At 30.0% G+C, this 24,088-nt stretch overlaps 1 protein-coding gene across 1 annotated transcript in view; it reads left to right on the top strand.

Moving 5' to 3' along the window:
* Positions 1–24,088, top strand: part of loaf (lost and found) — a 188,488-nt gene that overhangs the window by 149,950 nt on the left and 14,450 nt on the right. The window lies entirely within an intron of this gene.

The raw sequence follows: 24,088 nt of genomic DNA, 5'->3' as shown, positions 1-24,088 counted from the left end.
GAGTATCTTCACTGCTTGCTAAGAATGTGCAAAAAACATCCTTGGTAGCAGTAAACATCATATTAAACCATGGATAATTCATGAAACTTGGTGTGCAATCGAGGAAAAGAAAATACTGAACATAAAACTGCAGTCCGCAACTGATAGCACAGAATTAATCCTCGTAAGGACTAATTATGATAATGCGGAGAAGAAAGTAAAGAAATTAGTGCATAGAGATAAGCGCCAGTTTTATGACAACATCGCTAATGAAACCGAAAATTCTGCGTTACGTGGTAACTCTCAAGCAGTCTACAATGCTGTCAGACAACAAAGTGGCTAATTGGGTTCCCTACCCAACATCAAGGACGTAAATGGAAGAACGCTTACGACAACAGATGACCAGCTTCAGGGATGGAAAGAGTTCTTTGAATCTCCAGCGTCGACATACAGCAAACCTCTACATGATGAATCATTGTTAAGACGAAACCCGAGCAGAGTTATAACAACAACAGCGCCATCAGAGGCGGAGGTTAGAAACGCAATTGCAAAGTTGAAGAAGAATAAAGCATCATGACTGGATAATCTTCTATCAGAGCTATTCAAATACACCCCAGAACTGGTTCACTACATATTGCCTTTAATATATGAAACTTGTACTACGAACAGAGAAGGGTGACCTTTGGGTATCTCCTGTTGTTGAAGTTTACCTATTTAAGGCACAAGCAACCGATCATGTATAGACCATATCAACTCTTGGAGAATAAATGTGGACTAGTCAAATCGAATTGGGTGCAATAAACAGAGAAGCTATCTGGAAATGTCTTTGTAATGCGGGAAATATTTATATAATACTGATGCTACACTACGACGCTAAATGTAATGCCTGTTTCAAGGATATGGGAAGTGATGGTTTCTATATTAACTATTGACTATTAACTATTTTCTTTATATGTAAGAGGTCATACCCACTAAGCCGATCCCCCCCAATTTCAGCCAAACATCTTAAAAATATAAAAAATTAAAATTGTCTACATTACCCTCTGTTCCGATCTCGCCAATTATTTGCTAAACTTCGTACAGTGGTACTAATCTTAGAGACTTTAACAATTATTGTTCTCCAAATATTCGAAAATAACTAATAGAATCCAGCACATTTTCAGCCAACTACGTACTATGGTAACGAAATAAATCCATAAAATTGTATGACCTCCTCTAATATAGTTCAACAGGTATTCGATAAAATCTAATTATTTTGTATGTTAAGTTCCATGTCCACTATTAATAACCCGCCCGTTTTCAGACAAAAAATTAAGTAAAATTATAAAAAGATGTTTCGGACAAAATTTGAAGAGTCTTGCAATTTTAGTTATCCAGATACACAAAATTGATTAAGTACTTTGTATGGAAGGGCCCACATCCACCGTTCCTATCCCAGCCATGTTTAGCTAAACTCCGTACAGTGATGACAAATTAATTCATACAAAGTTTGAAGAATTTTGCAATTATAGTTCTAAAGATGTTTAGAAATAACTATTTACTTTTTTGGTAGGTGACTCACCCCCTGTACTTTGTATGGTAGGTGTCACGCCCACTAATCCAATTCTTCATATTTTCACCTAACCTATAAGTAATAAGAATATCTGGAGAATTATAATATTTAAAGTAATGCTTCAAATGAGTTATTTTGTTACCATTGTAGATAAAATATATAAATATTCGAATTTCAAGTGAATCTAATTGTAAGAGTCTTTAAACTTTGTGTAAATTACGTTGATGCCAGTGTCTTTTTATGCCAGAAATTAAGAAGGGGTGCAACACCCCTTGTTCCCAACCGTCCCATTTTTGGATAAACTTCATGTACTGATAAGAAATTGATTCATATAAAGTTTGAAGGCTGTCGCAATAATAGTTCTGCAGATATTCGAAAATACTATATACTTTGCATGGGAAGTTCCACGCCCACTTATCCACTTCCGCCCATTTTCAGCTATTCTATGTAAAATGATAAAAGAGCTTTTCTGACAAAGTTGGAAGAATCTAGTAATTATAGATCTCAAGATATTTAGAAATAACTAATTACATTGTATGGGAGGTGACTCACCCCGAGTTTCAATCCTTCCCATTTTTTTATTAACTTCTTGCACTGATAAGAAATTAACTCATATGAAGTTTGAAGCCTTTCACGTTTAAAGTTCTCCAGATATTCGAAAATAAATATCTACTTTTGATGGTAGGTACCACGCCCACTAATTTAATACCGCCTATTTTCAGCCAAACCATTTAAAATTATAAGGGTGCTATTCGGATTAAATTTCAAGACTTCCACAATTATAGTTCACCATATGTATATTTGAAAATAACTATTTACTTTGTATAGGAGGTGTTACACCCCCTGTTCCGATCCGTCCAATTTTTAGTTAAACTTCAAACAGTGATACGAAATTGATTCGTATAAAGTTTGAAGATAGTCACAATTTTAGTTCTGCAGATATTCGAAAATAACTATTTACTTTGTATGGGTGGTACAAATTTTGTCCTCTTTTGTCCCTTTATGGTCCATGTTAAGAAAAACTATATAGTCTATAATTGCTTCCAAGTAAAGGAATCATTTTAAATTTTAATCAAATCCGTGCAGCCGTTTACTCTTGATTGTTTAAGAACTAAAGGTACCAATTTTACCGGTTTTCCCCCTTTAAATATCTTTCTGGTCGAAGATATAGCCTATTGACGCTTCCAAGTAAGGATCTATCTATGTTCCAAATTTCAATAAAATCGGTTCAGTAGTTTAGGCGTGATGCTCAAACAAACGAACAAACCAACAAACAAACTTACAAAGACATTTATATATTTATATGGATATGGATTAAACATTATTGCTAGAAGCTCCAGTAGGAGTGGCGTATTTACTTGTACAATAAAAAAAATTAAAAACAAGACTTCATTTTGGACCAAACTAATTACTGCCAGAGTAGGATGTAGCCAACCAAAGTAGTTCACGAATGTTATTATCTGACTAGTTTATAATTTCAAATAAATAAAAAGTAGAATATTCAATATTCAAGGCACTGTATTTTCAATTTTCCGCAGCCTACATACAAGTGCTCTCAAATTCCACCCCACTGCTGTCATAGTGGTATTTTTTTAAAAAAATATTTAAATTATTTTTCTTTTTGTCATTTTTATATACCACTGCCACATACAACATTGCGGTATGTGTGTATTAATGATGTAAGTAATTCCTCTTTATCCCACCGCCTCCACACACACACACACACTCACACAGTACAATGTACCGTCACATACTTTGTGGCAAAGAAATTCAAATAGAATTGCAGGCAGCAGCAACAAAAACAGCAAAAGCACAAAAAAAAATAATAGAGAATGTGGAAATATTTAGTATCACACATATTTAAACATTGCTACCAGAGTAATGGAACACTCGTAGCCATTGTAATGCATGCAGAATTGCTGTCGTATGTATGTGGATGACATTACTGGTTAGAATATATCCTGTGGGGGATTTTCTATCTTATCATTTGCATGCAGCAAACAAACAAACAAATAAACATACATACACAAAGATACACATTGAAGGCAAAAACAAATGCTACAGATACAACACAACATTGCATACATTAGTTTACTGTTCTATTTGCACCAAAATCTCATCACATCCACAGCTATAGTTAGTGGGGAGCGACGACGACTACATATATCCAGTTGTTACATAGATACATACATATGCATATGTATGTACGTACTTAGCAAGTGGATGCTGGCAATGAAGTTGCAAATAATAATAATAATATTGATAATGATGATGATGATTACGATTGCACGATTACGATGATGTTGCTGCTGATGATGATAGCAATGCCACAAGCAGCCTTATTGGTGATGGCGTTACTGATGAGGTTGATGATGGCACTGGTGATATTTAGATGACGATAATGATGCTGGTGATACTGTGCTTGCTGCATTTGTCATGCATTTTTTGCTGCTGCTGATTTTTTTTTTGTTTGCCATTTTTCTATTTAAAGTAAAGACTGAAGTTGATATGTATTTAGATGACGATTAGTTTAGATTGTTGCTGCTGATATTGTAACCATGTATAAAATGTACTTTACTACTGTTTCATCTTCAATGGCTGATGTCACATGCATACAGCTACTGTCACTCCCACCACTATCACTGACGGTAAATTAGGGTGGCCCTATCCAAAAACCAAATGCAGGTTACACATTTTTTTTAAAGTTTCGAAATTTCACAAAAATTCAAAAATAGTTTTTGAGTCTAATAAATGCTAAATGATGATTAAAAACTCAAATTTTAATGGTTGTACCCATTATGAGTTCCAGTGGGGACCGATTTGAAATTGGCGGATTTATTGTTTAAACATATTTCTTAAAAATTCATTTTGTAGCCTATTTTCTAATATTTAGTTTCTAATTCTTTCTTTGGGTTGCTTATGTAAGATTTTTTTAGTTTTTTATTTGGACTTTATTAACCCCTGATATACAAATTTGAAAGCTATTTATCACATCAATTAAACCATTAATTATGTTAAACTATGAAATTAATAACTGAAATAACTATTAAAACTATTTTGTTCAACACTAAGAATCATTTAAATAAGTTCATTAATCCTCAAAAAAATATTCAACACCAAAAAATTGCATTCAGATTAGGGTTAATTTTAGTTAAAATCTATAAAAATTCTTAAATCTATTACTAAACAATAAATTTGGAATTTAATTTAGTTATAATTACGACATTTATTTTCCAATTTCTATGTATTCGAAATTGCTTTGAACAGTAGTTTTGACTTTGGGTTAATATGGGTTAACGATGTTCAATTTTGACCCCCTATATAAAAGGATTAATATTGTGCAAGAAATTTAGAAGTAAAAAAAACGTAAATTAGCCGAAACCATCAATTTGAAATTAAATATTGGAGAAGAGGCTACGAAATGTATTTTTTAAAAATTTGTGACCAAAAGCAAAATTCCCTTGAATTCCGACAATTTCAAATCAGTCCTCAAGCCAACCCATAATAGTTACAACAGTTAAGATTTTCACTTTGAATTCCTATTTAGTATTAATCAGAATTTAAATTAAGATGATTAATTTTTAGAAATTTCACTTAAAAAAAATTTTGTAAATGTAAAATTTTGGGATTTGAGATATTTATAAAATTTTAAGATTTTTTGATATTAACCTATTCCCAGCCATTGTACTTGCTTAAGTACAGAAAAAAGGCAATATTCAAATACTCATACATTTTTTAACAAGATAAATTTTACAACTTTTTTTGTGATTTTGCATTCAGCACACTGTGCTTTTAAACATCACACAAATTTTAAAAAAATAATACCCTTAAGGTATATTTTGTCCTGTTTTTATAATGCTATATAATTTTTTGGAATATTAGCGAGGTTAGTAACAATTGAGCTGCGGAGAGCAAACACAGTTTTACGAAAGCAAGAGTTTTTTATAATTTTGTGAAGTAGAGTGATTATGTGTACATTTTATAAAAATGTATAAGAAAAATAATTTTTTGGGACAAAGTTGTGTGATTAGGAAAATCGAAAGCCATTATACCCAATTGGGTACAATGGCTTGATATGTATTATTTTTTTTAAGATTTTTCTTACGCTAAAATAGAATTTCAGACCATCAAAACGTGAAGTTTTTAATGCAAATGTTTTAAAAACTAGATTTTTTGGAAAAATATGAGCACCACAATTTTGATAGCTATTATTTTATCAGATCCGGATTGTAATATGGATGAAGATGAAGGTGTTGCTGACGACTTTGTTAGAGATCGCATGTACCAGGTGAAATATAAGTATTTTGTGACAGTGATAGCGACGATGATGTTCCACTTGAGATGTTCTGACAGAAAATAATGCCCTTAAGATCAAGCAAAACAAATTCTATTTGAATAATAAGACCATGCGATGTTCAAATGTCTCAAACTATTTTTTTGGACAATGAGTTCAATATTATTTCACACTTGAATGGGAAAAGGTTATTAGTTTAACCATTTAGTAGACTTGCATTTATGCATCGCAAGCTAATAAACACAATTTATCCTTCAACACAGAAGATTTGAATATATTCTTGAGTATTTTGCTTTACAGTGGATTTCGCTCTATGCCAAAAGAAGATATGTATTGGGTGCTCTGCGAGGATACTCGCACTCCAAAATTTCCGAAATTATATCACGGAACAGATTCAATGAAATAAAACGTTTTGTTAATTTGGCTGATAACACTAATTTAGATGCTACTGACAAGGCGAGACTCATATACAAATTACACTGGCTTCTGATGTCGCAACTACTCCTGGAAACCAATTTCTTTAAAGGATAAAAAATTCCATACGATGGGGTGAATGTCATAACAGAATAAGATGGTTGTCTGAACAATGCAATATTGCGTTGTGTTGAAAAAGTAATGTTTTAAAAATGTTCACACATTATAAAAATAGCATACACTTTACGCCATTGTACCCATTCAGGTACAGCCCCAAAAACCCGTTTCCTAAAATTTTTTTTAATTTTTTTTTAATTTTCTATGTCCTTTGAATTTAATGAAATGAATTAAAAATTTTTCATTTTAAATGGTCTTGGTTTTTAATGGGTTAAGTTATACCGATGTCAGAAAATGTTTACTATATTTGAACATCTAGAAATTAGTTTCAACATTTACTTTATTTATTTATAATTTATATGTATTCGAAATTGCTTTGAACAGAAGTTTTTACTTTCGAAAAAGAAGCCAAAGTAATAAAGTATTTTTGTAATAGTCACAGTTTAATAGGATCCAAAAATTTATATTAACAAGTCATTTTCATCTTCTTCTTCTTTTATATATGTAATTCTTCAGTACATGTGTTAGTAACACCTCCTTAACGGCTGGGCCGATTTCGATGAAATTTTATTTGTGTGTTATGCCTATATTTGACCTATATAGATGCAATGGGCGTGGCACCTTCCATACGAAGTAAGAATTTATTAATAGCTACCGAGCGAAGTCGAGACGGTCAGCTAGTTTAATATATAGTTTTAATAATTTGGCCAATTTTGACCAAAAATTACTTAGAAATTTTGGATTTATTTTGAAACATTTGTACAATATAAATTTATTCAATGTATTGGCCATTGTTAGCTATGGAACCTTCCCATCTTTCTGGCAACATATGGATTCCTAGCCAATATCGGATACCTTTTTCTAAGCTGAAGCGTATACAGAGATGGCGTTCTGAATCGATTAAAAAAAAATAGTAGTCGGACGTGGAACGGTCTGAACTATAAAACTGGTGAGGCAAACATATCAATCACTTCATTCTAAATAGTTTTTAACAGGTAATGCTAATTTGCTTCTACCAAATACAGAGAATTACCTTAGCGCCATGCATATTTGACTTTGGTGCCTATTTTTCTGGTTGATCGGGCTTCATATTACGATCTCTTACGCTTCGGGTTATTGTAATGATTCAATTTTTCATCGCAATTATTGTTTCGGTGCAAAAAAGATATCCTTTTATAGCGTTCAAACATAATTTCGGACATGCAAAATCGTCTTTCAAAATCTCTCGGCTTCAATTCGTATGGTACCCCAATTTCCCAGCATTTTGATGAATCATGCTGATCGCAAACGTTTTTCTGCTTGAGTAGCTCCCAATGATTTTGCAGGCTCTTGTTCAGTTTTACAACAATCTTCATGGAGTAATGGCTACAATGTTTGGTCTTCAAACTTTTTGGCTGGCCTGGGCGATCTTTGTCTTTCGTGTCAAAATTATCACTTTTGAAACGCACAAACCATCTCTCGCACGTTGAAACCGATGGAACACATACACCATAAGCTTTGTTGAGCAATCGGCACTTTTTTCAAATTAAAGAAGTAAAGCATCTAGCCGAGCACCTTTCAAAAGTATAAAAATCTTTGAAATGGTATGGGAAACAAAAAATGTTACGTGGTTAAGGGTATCCTACATTGAGTCCATATAGCGCCGCCTCTATATGGACTCCTTGTCTACGTCCACGTCAAATTTTATCCCTATCGGACCAGCCTTTTCGAAATGCCAGATTTATTTTCAAAAAAAGTTTGATTCTGCCCCACTGTGTAATGTTCAAAAACTAAGTGAGAATAAATGACATAAAAGTTATTAAAAACAAAAACCGCGTTCAAAATATACGTCATCTATTGTAAATCCTCATCCTCAAAAATTACTAAGAATAAATCATTGGAAAATATTCTAAATTTATCATTGAATTAAAAAATATCACATGCAGTTTTTTAAATTACTTGTGCAAATTATAATAAACATATTTATTGCAATTGATCTGACCACAAAATATTACCCAAAGATTTTCAAAAAAAAGTAAATTTTTTTAGAGGCATTTTATTCAATTAATGAAAAATTATACCTAAATTTATTATAACCTACAACACCATAGTGGGGAGGGTAGACCAAAAATATTGGTACCGATCACTTAGAATCACTTTCTGAGTCGATTAAACGATGTCCGTCCGTCTGACTAGCTGTCCATGTAAACCTTGTGTAAAATATCCATAAACATTAAGCATATCATCCCCTTAAATAAATTTAATCAATTTCGCTCATATTTGCTCATTTTGTGACTGATAATCATAAAAATAAATAAAAAATTTTCCAAGGAAAATTTCAAACATTTTTAAAAAACAAAAAATTTTATGTAAATAAAATTTAAATCATATTTTTCAAGCCTTCTAGATTTAATTTGGAAATATAAAATATGAAAAAATCTTAATATTTAAGAAATTATTTATAAATGTTATGAATTGAAATCTAATCATAATATTTATGTGAAACCTTTTTTCTGTGTAGTTAAGAACATAACTGTCTTTTTTAAATTTCAAAAATTATTACGAAACCTAAATCGAGCAGGTTTTTAAGAGCTTTCCAATATGATCCACCCTATTGTTTGCACATATACTGATGCAATAACCGTAGGTGTCACACAGTGCGTCAAATATGAAATTCCTTTTAACAAATAGAACTTGTTTTTATATGATGCTTTAACTTTTCTCTGTTGTATTTGAAATTGATAGTAAATTTGGATTCCAATCTAGAGGACATGACACATTATGTCAAATAATTGTTAGTGGAAGAAAGGATTCATTCGCAAATACTTTTAAGTCATCAACAATTATGTTAAGTGCGTGGGGTTATTTTGTCACCACTAAATCTTGAAAAGGTTCTTTATGTATATATTGATTCCTATGATTCCAAGTTGGAACAAAGGGCCACAACAAAGTTTTTACATTTTGATCTATCCTGTGCTATCAGCTCCACTTCGTCCAGGATTTTCCAATTGAGTTTGTTTCAGTCTCGATTTGTCTCCTTCAGGTGTTAGAGGGTCTACCTCTTCTTCTACTGCTGGCAATTGAATCTCCATTCAATTGCCATCTTGGCTACGTTGTAGTTGGTTCGTCTGAGAACATGACCAATCCAACTCCATTTACGATTGATTATCTGTTTACGAATTGGTGTTTCCTGTGCTCTTTTCCATAGGTCTCTGTTTGAGATAACATTCGGCCAAAATATATTGAGCAGTTTTCGTAACGTGAGATTTCAAGTATTGCAAGTCGCTAGCTGTGGTGTTCCAGGATTCACAGCCACACAACATAATGGAACGCACTTTAGATGAAAAGATATTAATTTCGGATGATTTTCATACTTTTTTTCATACAAGGTTCCCTTTAAAGGGTCTGAAAATTTTGATCTTATTTGGATTTAAAACGATTATTTCAACATTGTTTGTTGTCCATGTAATTGTAATTGTTAAAATCAAGTATAAGTATACAAAATATTAATTTCCTTTCATAAACCACAAAAGTTTAAAGATTTGGCTTCTATATAAAGAGTTTTGAAAAGTCCTTATTTGAAATTGCTTTAACAGCACTTTGACTTCAGGTTAAAATGTCCAAGTAGAAAAGTATATTATTTTTGTTCAATATTGTTTATATTAATGTAAATTAACTTGCGAAATTCCTTATAGGATCTAAAAATCTTGTCCATAATCCGATTTAGCACTACAATCACAACAGAGCCTGCTCCCAAAGCAAAAGTCCTAGAAATTTTGTTCCAAAAAACTATACAAAATAATTGGTCTGCATGCTTAAATGCCAACAATTTCAAGATTTCGTTTCAAAATAAGGAATTTCGTCAAAATCCTTAACATTAACAGCACTCTAACCTAAAAACTATTGCATACTTTTTGGCACAAAACAAATGCTCCCCAAAATATTATCTCTCTACGCTCTCTCAAGCTACTAAATCAATTTAAGTGATTTATTAATATTGTTTTTTTCGACATTCTTTCTTTTTTTTTTGCAAAATTTTCTTATCCTCAAAAAAAAATTTAATTTCAATTTACTTTATTTTCAAAACAATTAATTTTAAATAAAATCTAGCAAACACACACAAACAAACTAAAAGATTTGCTGAAAAAAAAATGCAAAACAAAAACAACAACAACAATTTGTAGATTTGTATTTATAAACAACAATGGTTGTTTTTGTAAGAGCATGAGTATGAGTGCATTTATGTGGCATAGAAAATCCTTTACTCTCTTTAGAAAATCATTTATTATTTAACATGAATGTATTGTTGTGGCTTTAGTAGTGTGTGTATTTGTATCTGTGTGTGTGTATTGTTTATGCGAATGTATTTAGTATTTGTGATAGAGTAGTATTAGTTGTAGTAGTAGTAGTGATGCTACATAATATAAATACAATAGCATGGTTCATTTACAAGTATCTATAGTATTTGTTGCGCATTGACTTCTTAACCTAAATATTTTTGTTCAATGTTTATCAAAAAAAAAGGAAATGTGTGCATACACACACACACACATATATATATATATTATTATATATAATGATAAATATACAAACAAATATATATGCATTTCTATAGCTAAACAAAAACCCAAAGAAACCTCAAATCTCATTGTTATAACGATGATAACCTCTTTTCTTTTTTTCTGAAATAATAAAAATACAAATATATAGGGACATCTACACTTACAGAGACTGACTTTTATTATATACATACATACAGCTGTAAGGACATTTATTTGTTCTGATATAAATACAGTTCAAGACAAATTGTTGCAAACAGCAGTGGTCTGAATTATTATAAATTTCGTAAATTTTAATTTGTTTACACAAGGCAATAAAGTAGAAAAAAATTAAAGGCCTTTTAAACCACTACAAAATTTGATTGATGTATTGTGGTCCAAGTAGTAGAAATATTATCCAAATTTTAAATTCTATGGAGAGGTTTTTTTAAAAAAAAATATTTTAAGTTAAATTATAAATTTTTTTAGACTTTTCTCCACATAATTAATGACAACTGAAAAAGAGTAAGTCCGATCTTAAACTTAGAAAAGTTTAGTTTATACAACCTTCACCGTTTATATATTGCGTTTCAATCGGAGTAATAATAACAAATTGAAGCAAAAATATATTTTTTGAAAATAGCCAATTTTTTTGTTTTAAAAAAATAAAGAAAAATCGAAAACGGCAGAAATTTTTCAGATTTATTACTTTATCGCAAAATCACATATAAGAGGAACAAAATGAGATATTGATCATAAAAATGTATGGTTTATTTTCGAATTTATTCACAAATAAGCGAATTCGCTCATTTTCACAAAATTTTAGTTTTTTGTTTGATATACATAAAATTGAGTAGTTAATGTTCATCTTTCGATTGATTGAATTTTGAAAAATTTTCCCCATGCTATGTACAAATTTTCGCATATATATTGCGTTTCAATCGGCCCAGTAGTTTCGGAGTTATAATAACCAATTGAAGCAAAAAATATATTTTTACGTGAAAATAGCAAATTTGTTTTGTTTAAAAAAATCATGAAAAATCGAAAACGTCAAAAATTGTTCAGATTTATTACTTTATCGTAAAATCACATATAATAGAAACAAAATGAGATATTGTTCATAACAATGTATGGATTATTTTCGAATTTATTCACAATTAAGTGAATTCGCTCATTTTCACAAAATTTTAGTTTTTTGTTTGATATACATAAAATTGAATAGTTAATATTCATCTTTCGATGGATTGAATTTTGAAAACATTTTCCCCATGCTATGTACAAATTTTCTTATATATATTGCGTTTCAATCGGCGCAGTAGTTTCGGAGTTATAATAACAAATTGAAGCTACAAATATTTATTTTTCGTGAAAATGGCAAATTTTTTTGTTTTAAAAAAATCATGAAAAATCGAAAACGGCAAAAATTGTTCAGATTTATTACTTTATCGCAAAATCACATGTAATAGGAATAAAATGAGATATTGATCATGCAAATTGATGGATTACTTTTGAATTTATTCACAATTAAGTGAATTCGCTCATTTTCACAAAATTTTAGTTTTTTGTTTGATATACATAAAATAGAGTAGTTAATATTCATCTTTCGATTGATTGAATTTTGAAAACATTTTCCCCATGCTATGTACAAATTTTCATATATATATATTGCGTTTCAATCGGCGCATTAGTTTCGGAGTTATAATAACAAATTGAAGCTACAAATATTTATTTTTCGTGAAAATGGCAAATTTTTTTGTTTTAAAAAAATCATGAAAAATCGAAAACGGCAAAAATTGTTCACATTTATTACTTTATCGCAAAATCACATGTAATAGGAAGAAAATGAGATATTGATCATGCAAATTGTTGAATTATTTCGTAATTTATTCACAATTAAGTGAATTCGTTCATTTTCAGAAAATTTTATTTTTTTTTATTATACATAAAATGGAGTAGTTTAACCCTTTTTTACTCTTGAACTGTGTTATTAATACTATTTAAAAGCCTTTCATATTAAGGATTATTATGCTCTCGGGTACGCCAACTTTGCACCTTTCAAAAAAAAACAAACACAAACTGCGGAGCTTTTTACTTGTCTGCAGATACACAAAGATACTAGCTGGAATCGAACCCGCAACCCTCAAATTGATAGCCTAGCATAATATCGTCTATGAATAAAAAAATGCAACAGGTTAGGTTTTGTTGATAGGTAGACGTCCAAAGATTATATATAGCTCACGTGGGTCCCTTTATGTAACCTGTGGTAAAGAAGAAAAATAAAGAAGCGAAGAGAGGGAGAAGTAATAGAATAGGGAAGGCATTAAGTTGAGTAGAAGTTGGGTAGAAATTAAAGGAGTTAGAGGACAGAAGCAATTCAAAGAGCGCAGACCATCATGCGACAGATAAGAGGCCAGCCACCATGAGGGTGCCATCTGCATGCCAGGTCTTATTAACCATCTGCTTTTTCTATACACCTTAATTCATTCTCAGAAAATTTGGAGAGTGCCGAACAATTACAAAAGAAGTGTAAGATGGTCTCTTCCTCCTACTCATGTTGACAACTCTAGTAAAGCAGCCCAATTCTTTCATCACCATCATATTGCTAAGTCTTATGACTAGGGTTTGGGGTTTCCCGGATAATTTAATTTCCCGGGAAACGGGAATGAATAATTTCATTTCCCGGGATTCATTTTATTAAAAAAAAAGAAAAACAATACATTACAATTCAATTGTACCCACATAAAACCAAAAATAGTTTGTTAAAATATTTGGAGATCACTTGTTACTATAAAATTAAATATTAGCGGTATTCATGATATAGTAGAGTAAAAGAGCAATTAAGTGTCACAAAATTTTATAAATTGTGAACGTATCTTTATAATTCGATGTCGATTAATATGTTAATGGGATTTTTAATGAACTTTTTAGATTCTTTCTTTTGATTTTTCTGTTATATTTTTTTTATATAAAATATACATATTTTAAAATAAAATTATTTATTTATTTATTTATTTATTTATTAATTCTGTGTCGTGAAGTCCAGTTTTTTTTTTAAAATAATAAGTTAATTGACAATGTAATAATAGAATTTCGTAAGTTAAACTGTGATATCTAAAGTTTTCAATGAATTATAATAAAATATTTATTTGTTTTTGTCGATAGAATTCAACAATAAAAGGAAAAAACCCCTGAAGAAGTTTGAAACAAACAAACGAAACGTTGGGAAAATAATAATAACAAATTAAAATACTTTGATTTTTATTTATACATTTGGTAACAAATGATTGACCACAAATAGCCCGTAAGATTGGAATCTTAAAAACTAAAATTGTCAACATCATTGGTCATAAATAGAAAACTAAAAATTAAATTTATTTCAAAACAAAAATATGAAATTCAAAATTACCTCATATAGTTTAAAAAGAGTTAAGCAGTAAAAAAGTAGTTCTAATGTATTTTGTTTTCTGCTAAACTGCTCTTTTGCTACTTTGCTATAGAAAGTACTCTACATTGTGAATACCTCTATTATATCATAAAAATAATGTTATCAGCCCAATTATGAATAAAAATTCCCCGGGAGTTTTTTCCCTTTTTTAATTTTTCCAATTCAAATTCAATGGGAAAAAACTCCCGGGGAACAAACTCCCGCGGAATTTTTTATTCATAATTGGGCTGTATATGTCCGTCATAGAACTATTTTTTTAAAAAATTGATTTGTCAAAATTACTAATGCATTAAATAAGTCATTCGACGAGAAAACTCTTTCGCTTTAAACATGTGTTGGCCTTATCGTTATTAAAGCATTATAAAGACAATCAAAATGTATTCTCCGATTGCACTTGCTTCAAATAAATCTAATTCCCGCTTAAAACTTTCAGCATTTGATTTTAAATGTTTCGGGCTTTCCTTTTCCATATTGATTGAATATTATAATTGGTTTTTAAAATTTTTCTCCATTTGTATTTCGGAAACCTCATCATCAACGCTTTGAACAGATGAGGGAATATTGTGGTCAAATAGACGTTCATACATTTTCTGTCCATAAATTTTTAACATTGTGTTTTTATATTATAATTTATCTTATAATGTTGAAGTTTTTAGGTTTAATTTAATTGAATGAACCGTTTTTTGAGAAATCGTAGAATTTTTAGATAACTGCTGTTCATAAAGTGTGTTCATTATAGCATCATCTATCAGAAAAATGGTTTCATTTCGGTTTAATGCTTTTACTGTATCCTTAATGGTGTTTAAAACCTCCATTAATATTTGGAACAAGCCATTCATCAAGCAGTGATGTTTTCCCGGGAATTCCCGACAATAATTTTAAGGGAAATCCCGGGAATTCCTGGACCCCAAACCCTACTTATGACTTATTGCCCGAGTAGATAGCACAAGTGGATTTATTACCCCATCTTGTTTAATTATGTTCATAGTATACATTATTTATCCATAGTAAGTCCATCTAATCTTCCGATAACAAGGTTCCTATCAGCAATACAATTGCCTTCATTATCCATGTGTCCATGTACTCAAGTGAGTACAACTGTTGAATGTCTCGCCATCTCATTTAAGTATGGCCGGCATTCCTGGACTGTATTTGATGTAGTAGATGGTTAAATAGAAACGCTGTCACTTGACTTCTTTCTGCACTAAACACGGATTTCTCGGCTTTGCTTCACCACAATAGGGGCAGTATTTATTTTTTTTTGTTTGCATTAAACGATGCATTTACCTTTACAAAACAGTAATCGCCCAATAACTCAATTTTGAATAGTTTGTTGCTTGACTGGTTTTTGAAATAAACGATTCAATTAGTGTCTTATTTTCGAAAAATAAAGGGTTCTCCTGCACCTGCACAGCGAGTCTCCTTTACTCCCTATCTAAGCCCAAATAGATTTGAAGTATTGCTATCATTATCTTCTAGCTTAACATATAAATATTCTCTTTAATTTGAGGACATTTAAATAAACTTAGCATAATTTTAGGCTGTTTACAGTTTCAGAACAAAATCGTCCCACAACTTTTTTCTCTTACTATATATTTTATATACGCCTGTTTGTGTTGTTGTTGTTGTTATTATTGTTATTATTTGTCGTACTTTTTTATGACTTCAACTGGCTTTTGTGTGAAAAAATCATACAGCCATTCATATACTTACAGTCAGAAACAAAACCTACATACAAACTCTAACAATACATATAAATGAGGAATATGTATATGTATGTAATGATAGCTGATGATATTGGTCTGTTTTTATTTTATTTTTTTCTGTTCATTACAATAAATTCCCTTACAAACACTTGCACACATAAGATGTTAATGTGAACATAAGACTACAATGCAAAATACCCATGTACGAGTATGTTTGTGAATATTTGTCTATATGTGTGTAAATGTTGTTGACAACTTCCGTTTTGAATTAACAAGCCAACGACAACGACACCAACAAAAAAAAAATAAAAACACAACCACATGCAAAGGAAAGAGGGTGTTAAAGAAAACTGCTGCATTTTACACAGACTTACACTCTCACCCACATACTTGTACTTGAACATACATTTCTTTGATTTTTGTGATGTTGTTGTTGTTTTTTATTTTCTCTTTTTCAAAAGCCAATAAACTTTGAACTGTATTTATAGAGGATGCTTTTACACAGTCCACCGTGGAGCTGAAATAAAATAGTTTGAAAATAAATCTGTCATTTCTAACTGGCTGATGTGATTGACATGAGAAAATTCTCTATGTAGATAGACTTTGTTGCTCTATATACATAGTTAATTGTTAAAAATTAATACAAAAGAATCCCACAATTCTTTAAAATATGAATTTTAGAATTTTTGACCACTGGGATCACAACTGGCCGCATGCTGATAAAATAAACAAACAAATGTGTATAAAACTATATTCTGATTCCCCGCTTTGAGATTTTAAAACAAATAGTCTAAAATATGTTAAATTTCGAAGGACCTGAGAAAGACCCCTATTAAAAATTGCATATATTTTTAAAGTCTACAAATAGTAGAAGAGGGACCATGCGCCACCATGGTCCCTCTGCCTACACAGCATAACTTGAACAAGTAAGAGAGCTATATTCGGCTGTGCCAAATCTCATATACAATTCACCAAATTATACTTAAAAATAGTTTTTTTAAATATATTTTTTAAAAAAAAATTTTATTTAATTTTTTTTTTTAATTTTTTTAAAATTTGTTTTAATTTAAAAAAAAAAATTTTTGGTAAAAGAATTTATGACCAAAAAAAATAGTTTGATGAAAAAAAATTCGGGCTAAAAATATTTTTCCCGATTTTGACCCATTGTAGGTCCAACCTACTATTGCCTTATATACATTGTTGCAATGGATTTTGAAATATCTATCATTAGATATATATTATCTATATTAATGACTTAGTAATCCAGATATAGATCAATAATAGGGCAAAAATCGTGGTTGTCTCGGTTTTTTCCTTATATCTCAGCCATTTGTGGGCCGATTTTGTCGATTTTAAATAGCAACCGAACCGGAAGAATTCCCGATATATTGATATAAGAATCATGTATGCAAGTTATTTGGGGGCTACGGAAAGATGATTTCAACATACAGACGGACAGACGGACATGGCTATATCGACTTGGCTATCTATAACGATCCAGAATATATATACTTTGTGGGGTCGCAAATGAATAATGTAGAAATTACAATCGGAATGACAAACTTTTTTATACATGGCGAATGGTATAAAAAAGAGCAATCGATTTTATATCATTACCAGTTTGATAATTTCAGTTTACATATCATCAGAGACAAACATAATTATGTAATTGTTTTTTTTATACCCTTCACCATGAGTGGCAAGGGTATATATAAGTTTCTGAATCGTTATAGATAGCGGAGTCGATATAGCCATGTCCCTCTGTCCGTCTGTGTGTTGAAATCAACTTTCTGAAGCCCCAAAATAACTTACATACACGAATGATACATCAATATCTCCGAAATTCTTCCGGCTCGGTTGCTATTTAAATATCGAGATATCGAGAATATCGGTCCACAAATGGCTGAGATATAAGAAAAAAAAACCAGGACAACCTCGATTTTTGACCTATTTTTGACCCATATCTGGATTACTAAATAATTATTATAGACAATATGGATATCTAATGATAGATATTTCAAAGACAAGCAAGTTCAAAATCAGAAAAAATATTTTTTAACCCGAATTTTTTTTTTCACCAAAAGTTTTTTTCACTAAATATTAAAATAAAAACAAATTTAAAAACTAAAAAAAAATTTTTTTTAAATTAAAAAAAAATTATAAAATTTAAAAAAAAAAAAAATTAAAAAAAAAATTAAAAAACAATTTCGACAATATTTAAAATTTTTATTTTAAAGTATAATTTGGCTCAGCCGAATATAGCTCTCTTACTTGTTTTTTGCTAAAATTCCCGAAAATATTTTGGTATAAATTGACTTTCTAATGGCGCATCAAGGCACACGTCTTCACAAATGTTTAGCTTTCTATTTTTAAAAATAACGACTTTTTTGAAGAAAGAAAATCATAGTTGTATCCACAACACTTGTCTCTCCTGTAAAATTTGAAAAAGTGTTGATAGTTGAGTGTCATTTTAACCCCAAGTGCCATTAAGGGTTAATTACTATTTTTGTGCAGTTATTATAAATAAGACACCGAAAATAACGGCTTCACTTTCATTTGAATGGTAAATTCTCATTCGCAGCCATTTAAAAATAATTTTTTGTGATATATCACTGAGAGAGTGATTTATTCGAGAACATTTTAGGTTTGGGGTTGAGAGAAACAGAAAAGAAACAAACACAAATAATCTGGATGAGTGATTTATAATTTATTTTTTTCGTAAAGGTCAGCTTGTGACTTTTATTTGCGAACATGAAATAAATCGTAAAAATGCATTTGATGCAAATCAACCCTTAAATATATAAAACTTATCAAAAGATTAATAACAATTTAAAAAAAAATCTCATTTCTGTTACTCAGACTTCATACTTATCATATTATTTCCATAATTTGTTAAAAATTACTAATAATATGTTACTGTGTGTAAATAAAAGTGAAAGTAACAGTTATTAAGAACAAGAACAAATGAATTGTTTATCTCTCACCAAACCATTAAAAAACAATAAAAACGAATAAAGGTCATACCAAACCATTTAAATAAAAATCATTTTATAACTGTTATTTTCAGTGATTTATTTTTATCAAAAAAATATAAATCACAATTAGGGTTTTTCGGTATATGGATGAGTTATTTTCGATCTCTGTTATAAATACTAGACTTTATGTTATATTTATCTTAAGTTTCATCAAAATCGGCCCGAAAATATATAACATTTCGCTGTCTTTCCATTAGTAATTCCAAATATTGAAAAATTTGAACTTTGACCTTCACGATTTCTAACTTTAGTAGGTACGGGAAAACTATAGGAGATATTTTGATTCCCTATTATATTCTCAACAAATCCCAAATGAGATAAACAAAAAATTCTGAAATTTGTTTAACAAAATTTTTAAAAATTTGAAAATGGTGTTTTGAAACTGCCTTTAAAAAAAATGTTTTTTTTTTGTCATACCTGTGAATAGGTTAACGGTATCCTACGAAGAACAAAACTCACATACAAGTAAATATGAACATATTTTAAGTTAAAATTAGCTTTTATTTTTAGATTTATCAAAATATGTTAATTTTGCTCCTACATTTCTTGTTCTAGCGGCCTGAGACAAGCTAATGGCCTAGGGAATTTTGAATAATTTAAAAGTTTTTTAACCAATTTCTGTTTTTAATGTCTCATTAGAACGACAATTATGTACACATTTCTATTCATTTAAATTAAATTGCAAAAGTATTTTTTTAATGACAAAATTTTTACAAAAACTGATAAAATTGCATTTTTCTCCTTATAACTGCATCTCAAAACTTCAGAGGGCTTGCGGTACGTCTTAACCCAAACCGATTTACCTAAAAATTTTTCAGAATGATTTTTTTACCAATGTTCACCAAACTGTGGGGTGATACTGGCCAAATTCCAGCTTTTGTTTATTAAGGTCCACCCTAGGGTACATGTCTGTCATTTATTCTCACTTAGTTATTGAACATTATAGGGTAAAAAACATATTTTTTTTTGCTTCGAAAAGGCCAGACAAAAATGTTTGTAGACCATGATTTGGAGGCATTACTCCAAGAAGGTTGTTGCCGAATTCAACAAGAGCAATTTCAAATTCTTCTAAGCACCAAGATTCATCCCACACCCACTTTGAAACAGAGTATCCGATATTGGCTTGATTCGTTATTGGCCTCAAAAGATGAGCAATTCTTTTGGCTCCATATGTTGAATAAATTTATATGGTACAAATGTTTCAAAAATAAAACCTAAACATTTGACAAAATCGCATTTAAGTCATACAAACATTATAGGTTCATTAAGAAACTTTTTTCTAAAATGCAAATAGCAATAGCAGTTTTTCGCCCCAAAACATTCGAAAATTCAAAATTTTCAAATTTGAAATCGATTATTTTTGGACTCATAAAAGATGTTGCTTTGAAACTTTCTTCATATGAATGTTCTATTTATTTTTAAACTAGCAGACAAAAATGCAAGAAAAGCAGACAATAACTGGTCCAATATTATGGAAAATAGGGCCAAGGTTTAAAAAATCGCTAACTATAAAAGATAAATAGATAAAGAAATGCTTTGATAGCGCTCTTTCAAAATATATTAAAATCATTGATCTTAAACGAACCATAAAAAATTAGCAAAATTTTAAAAATTTGCCATATCTGAGGTGCTCAAATTTGAGACCCCACTGAGCCGCTCTTGATAGGTTGGGTCCGTCGTCAAAACTTAATCTCGAATACTTTTATGCAACGCCTAAGTGAAATTTTATTTTAATCGGATCAGTTAGATGGTAATGGCAGATTTATTTTCAAAATATTTGGTTTACCACTGCCCCACTGTGCAGTCTCACACACATACATTTTGTTATTGTTTTGTATGTTTGCATGTGTGTGTTTGTTATTATGACCACATAATTTCAAATACTGTGTATGTGTGTCATTTGCTTTGTTCTCTTTTTTGTTGAGTTGTTTTTTTTTCTGAATTTTTATGACATTTACATTTTGGCCCTATTTACGATTATCATTTAGTCATCTTTTTGCGGTTTAAAAATAATAATTTTTATAACCTTTTTTTACGATGACATCGTCCTATAATCCACAGCACAAAAGAGTAGATATTTGTGTTTTGTTATGACGGAAAAAGGAGGACTGCTGTGGATTGAAATTGAACTTTGTATGGGGAATTTATCACAGTGAAAATTGCTCTCAAAGAATGTGTGTTACACAAAAATAATTAGAAATAATTGTGGCACATAGACTAAACAAAGATGGGAGAGTGATAAATTTTAAGAAACTTTTTTCTAAAACGCAAATAGCAATAGCAGTTTTTCGCCCCAAAAAATACAAAAATTCAAAATTTTCAAATATGAAATCGATTATTTTTGGACTCGTATAATAAATTCAATTTGAACTTAATTTGGAATTAAAAATTCTTAAAGAATTATTCCCAAAATCTAATTATTTAGTGTCATTATATCTTCATTATTTAAATAGAATTCATTAATTCTTTAATTAATTCATAACAGAATTCATTCAAATCTAATAAATTATTTTTTTGTTTTGCATGTATCCATTTACAAAACGACTTGAAAAAAATTGTCTAAAGCCTATTTGTAATACAATTTTAAAGCTATTTTGTAATGGATTTAAATTAAAGAAAACTTAAATGATTAAGAATGAATTCTTAAAGGAATTAATTCAATACGAATTAAGACAACGATTTAACTCGTGCTAAATGCTTTAATGGAATAGTTAATGTGATTTTGAAAATTGAATTAAGATTAATCCTTTCGAACCTTTGTTTTTGAGTCATTTGGAATAAATGAAGGATGGTATTCAAATTGTATATTTTTGATTGACGATTATTATTTTTATTATTTACTTTAGTTATGATGTTTTAAATTATAAAAAAAATGTATTAAACTTTAAAGATATTAAAATGCATTTCCATTCAAAAACTGTCACGAACTGAAAAAGTTTATCCAATATATTCTACAATAAAATATATTAAATCACACCACCTTTTTTAATATAAATGCGATACAAACGTACAACCTACTTTTACAAACATACAACTGCATATTAGGCTGAACCAAATACTGAAAATTTGATTGCAATTGGTTAATGTTTAGAGTCATAGATGACAACCAGATAAATATCTAAGAGCCAAAAACCTAAGTAGGTTGTAAAATACCTAATTAATGAGAATATATTGCCATGTTATATAGTTATTGTATCAAAAGAGTTTAAATTTTTACTGCCATTTCTCTCTCCTTCCTTTCTATGTATTCATTCTATGTTTAGAGGTTGCAATTTTATTCCTTGACTACCTTCTATGTCAAACTTCCAACCCTATCTATTATTTTGCATATGACAGCAACATTTGTCAATCATATTCATTTAGTTATAGACAAACCTGTCGGAGATTGGGACAATGGGACAAAATATGAATGATTTCCATAATTGATCGCTTTCAGGACTCAGTGTTGCATGTTGACACACCAAAATTTCTGTTAAGTCAGTATGTTAGTAACATTTTGTACGCATTATATGAAAAATCGTACAAATTTGTCAAAAAGGGCAAGGTTTGTTGAACTTCTGAGGAGTAAATAAAGGCCTTTTATATAAGTATTTGATATTGTTGAAGACACTATGACTTGAGGATTAATAATTTAGCAAAACTAATTAATTTTATAAAATTTTGGGACTTCATTTTCCTTAAAAACTAAAAAAATTATAATATGGTGATTTTCCACAAATAAAAATATAAAATTTGACTTAATGTAAAATTTTAACAATTAAAGATATCATAACAAAATTTAAAACCAATATAGACCCAAATGTCCTTAAATCAATGGCATTAGAATTTTTGACATTTTTTATTATTAAATACCGAAATTTCTAAAACGGGGAAAATGTGTTCCAAAAACTGAGTTTTTTTAGAAAATTACCTACTGTGACGTTATTTACCGCGTGATAATAAAAACACTTAGTAAGTATTTAAGAAACATATGGGGTTATATAAATATGGAGCACTTTCGTGGATCAGTGCTTTGCCTTTTTAGAATTTTTTACTCAAACCGAATTTTTTTTTTAAATTGTCCAAGTTTGGATAAGTTTGGGGGGTGATATGTCCGCTTAAGTGATCCAAATTTTTCTTTACACGCTTTTGCATTAAGTTATCTTTCTGGATCATATACAAATTCTATATAGTCCCGAAGAATTTTTTTTCTACAAAAGAAAAAATATATGGGCTTTTTTGGGAAAAAAACTTAAAAAATACGGCCCTTTTTACAAATTCCAAATTTGGATGCGTATAACTTTTTATAGGGAACAGATAACTGTTAACAGGTTTTTCATTTTATTTAGAATTTTATCACCAATATAGCTGATGTTTTAAAAATAAATTTCGACCCTCCATAGGCCCGCCATATCTAAAAAACCATAAAACGTCCGAACAAAATTAAAAAAAAATAAATCAATAAACCTGAATATCTCTTCAACTAATAGAGATAACCTATACTAAGCGTAGGACTATTTATATTTAGAATTTCAGCTCATTCGAATCATAAGTGGATTTTTGGCGATTTTTTTTAAAAAAATTGAGTCACGAGGTGACCAACTTTGAGGGGCTACGCACTGGCCGCCATTATCGCTAGGAAGCTGAACAAACATAAATCAACTTGAAAATACCTCAGCTCAAACCATGTGAAATTTCGTAATAATATCTGCAATAGTTACCAAGATACCGAATTATTTCCAAAAAAAAACACTGTGCGACGCAATATGGGCTGCGTCTATCGGTACTACAATGGAATGAGTTCTCATGAAATAAGGGAAAACCCGAAGATTTTTACGTATTACACATTTTTCATCCAGAACTCATCTCTTCTACAGAAAAAATTAATTAAAGGGTTCATTTTATATTAGAAAATAAGCTACGAAATGTATTTTTAAGAAATTTGTGATCAAAAACAAAATTTCATCGAAATCCGGCAATTTCAATTCTGTCCCCACATTAACCCATAAAGGGTACAACAATAAAAGTTTGCATTTTTAATCCTCATTTA

Source organism: Calliphora vicina, chromosome 3 (genome assembly GCF_958450345.1).
Source record: "Calliphora vicina chromosome 3, idCalVici1.1, whole genome shotgun sequence".
NCBI lineage: Eukaryota > Metazoa > Arthropoda > Insecta > Diptera > Calliphoridae > Calliphora > Calliphora vicina.
Note: the sequence above shows the minus strand (reverse complement) of the source record. Positions and strands in the feature narration are given on the sequence as shown.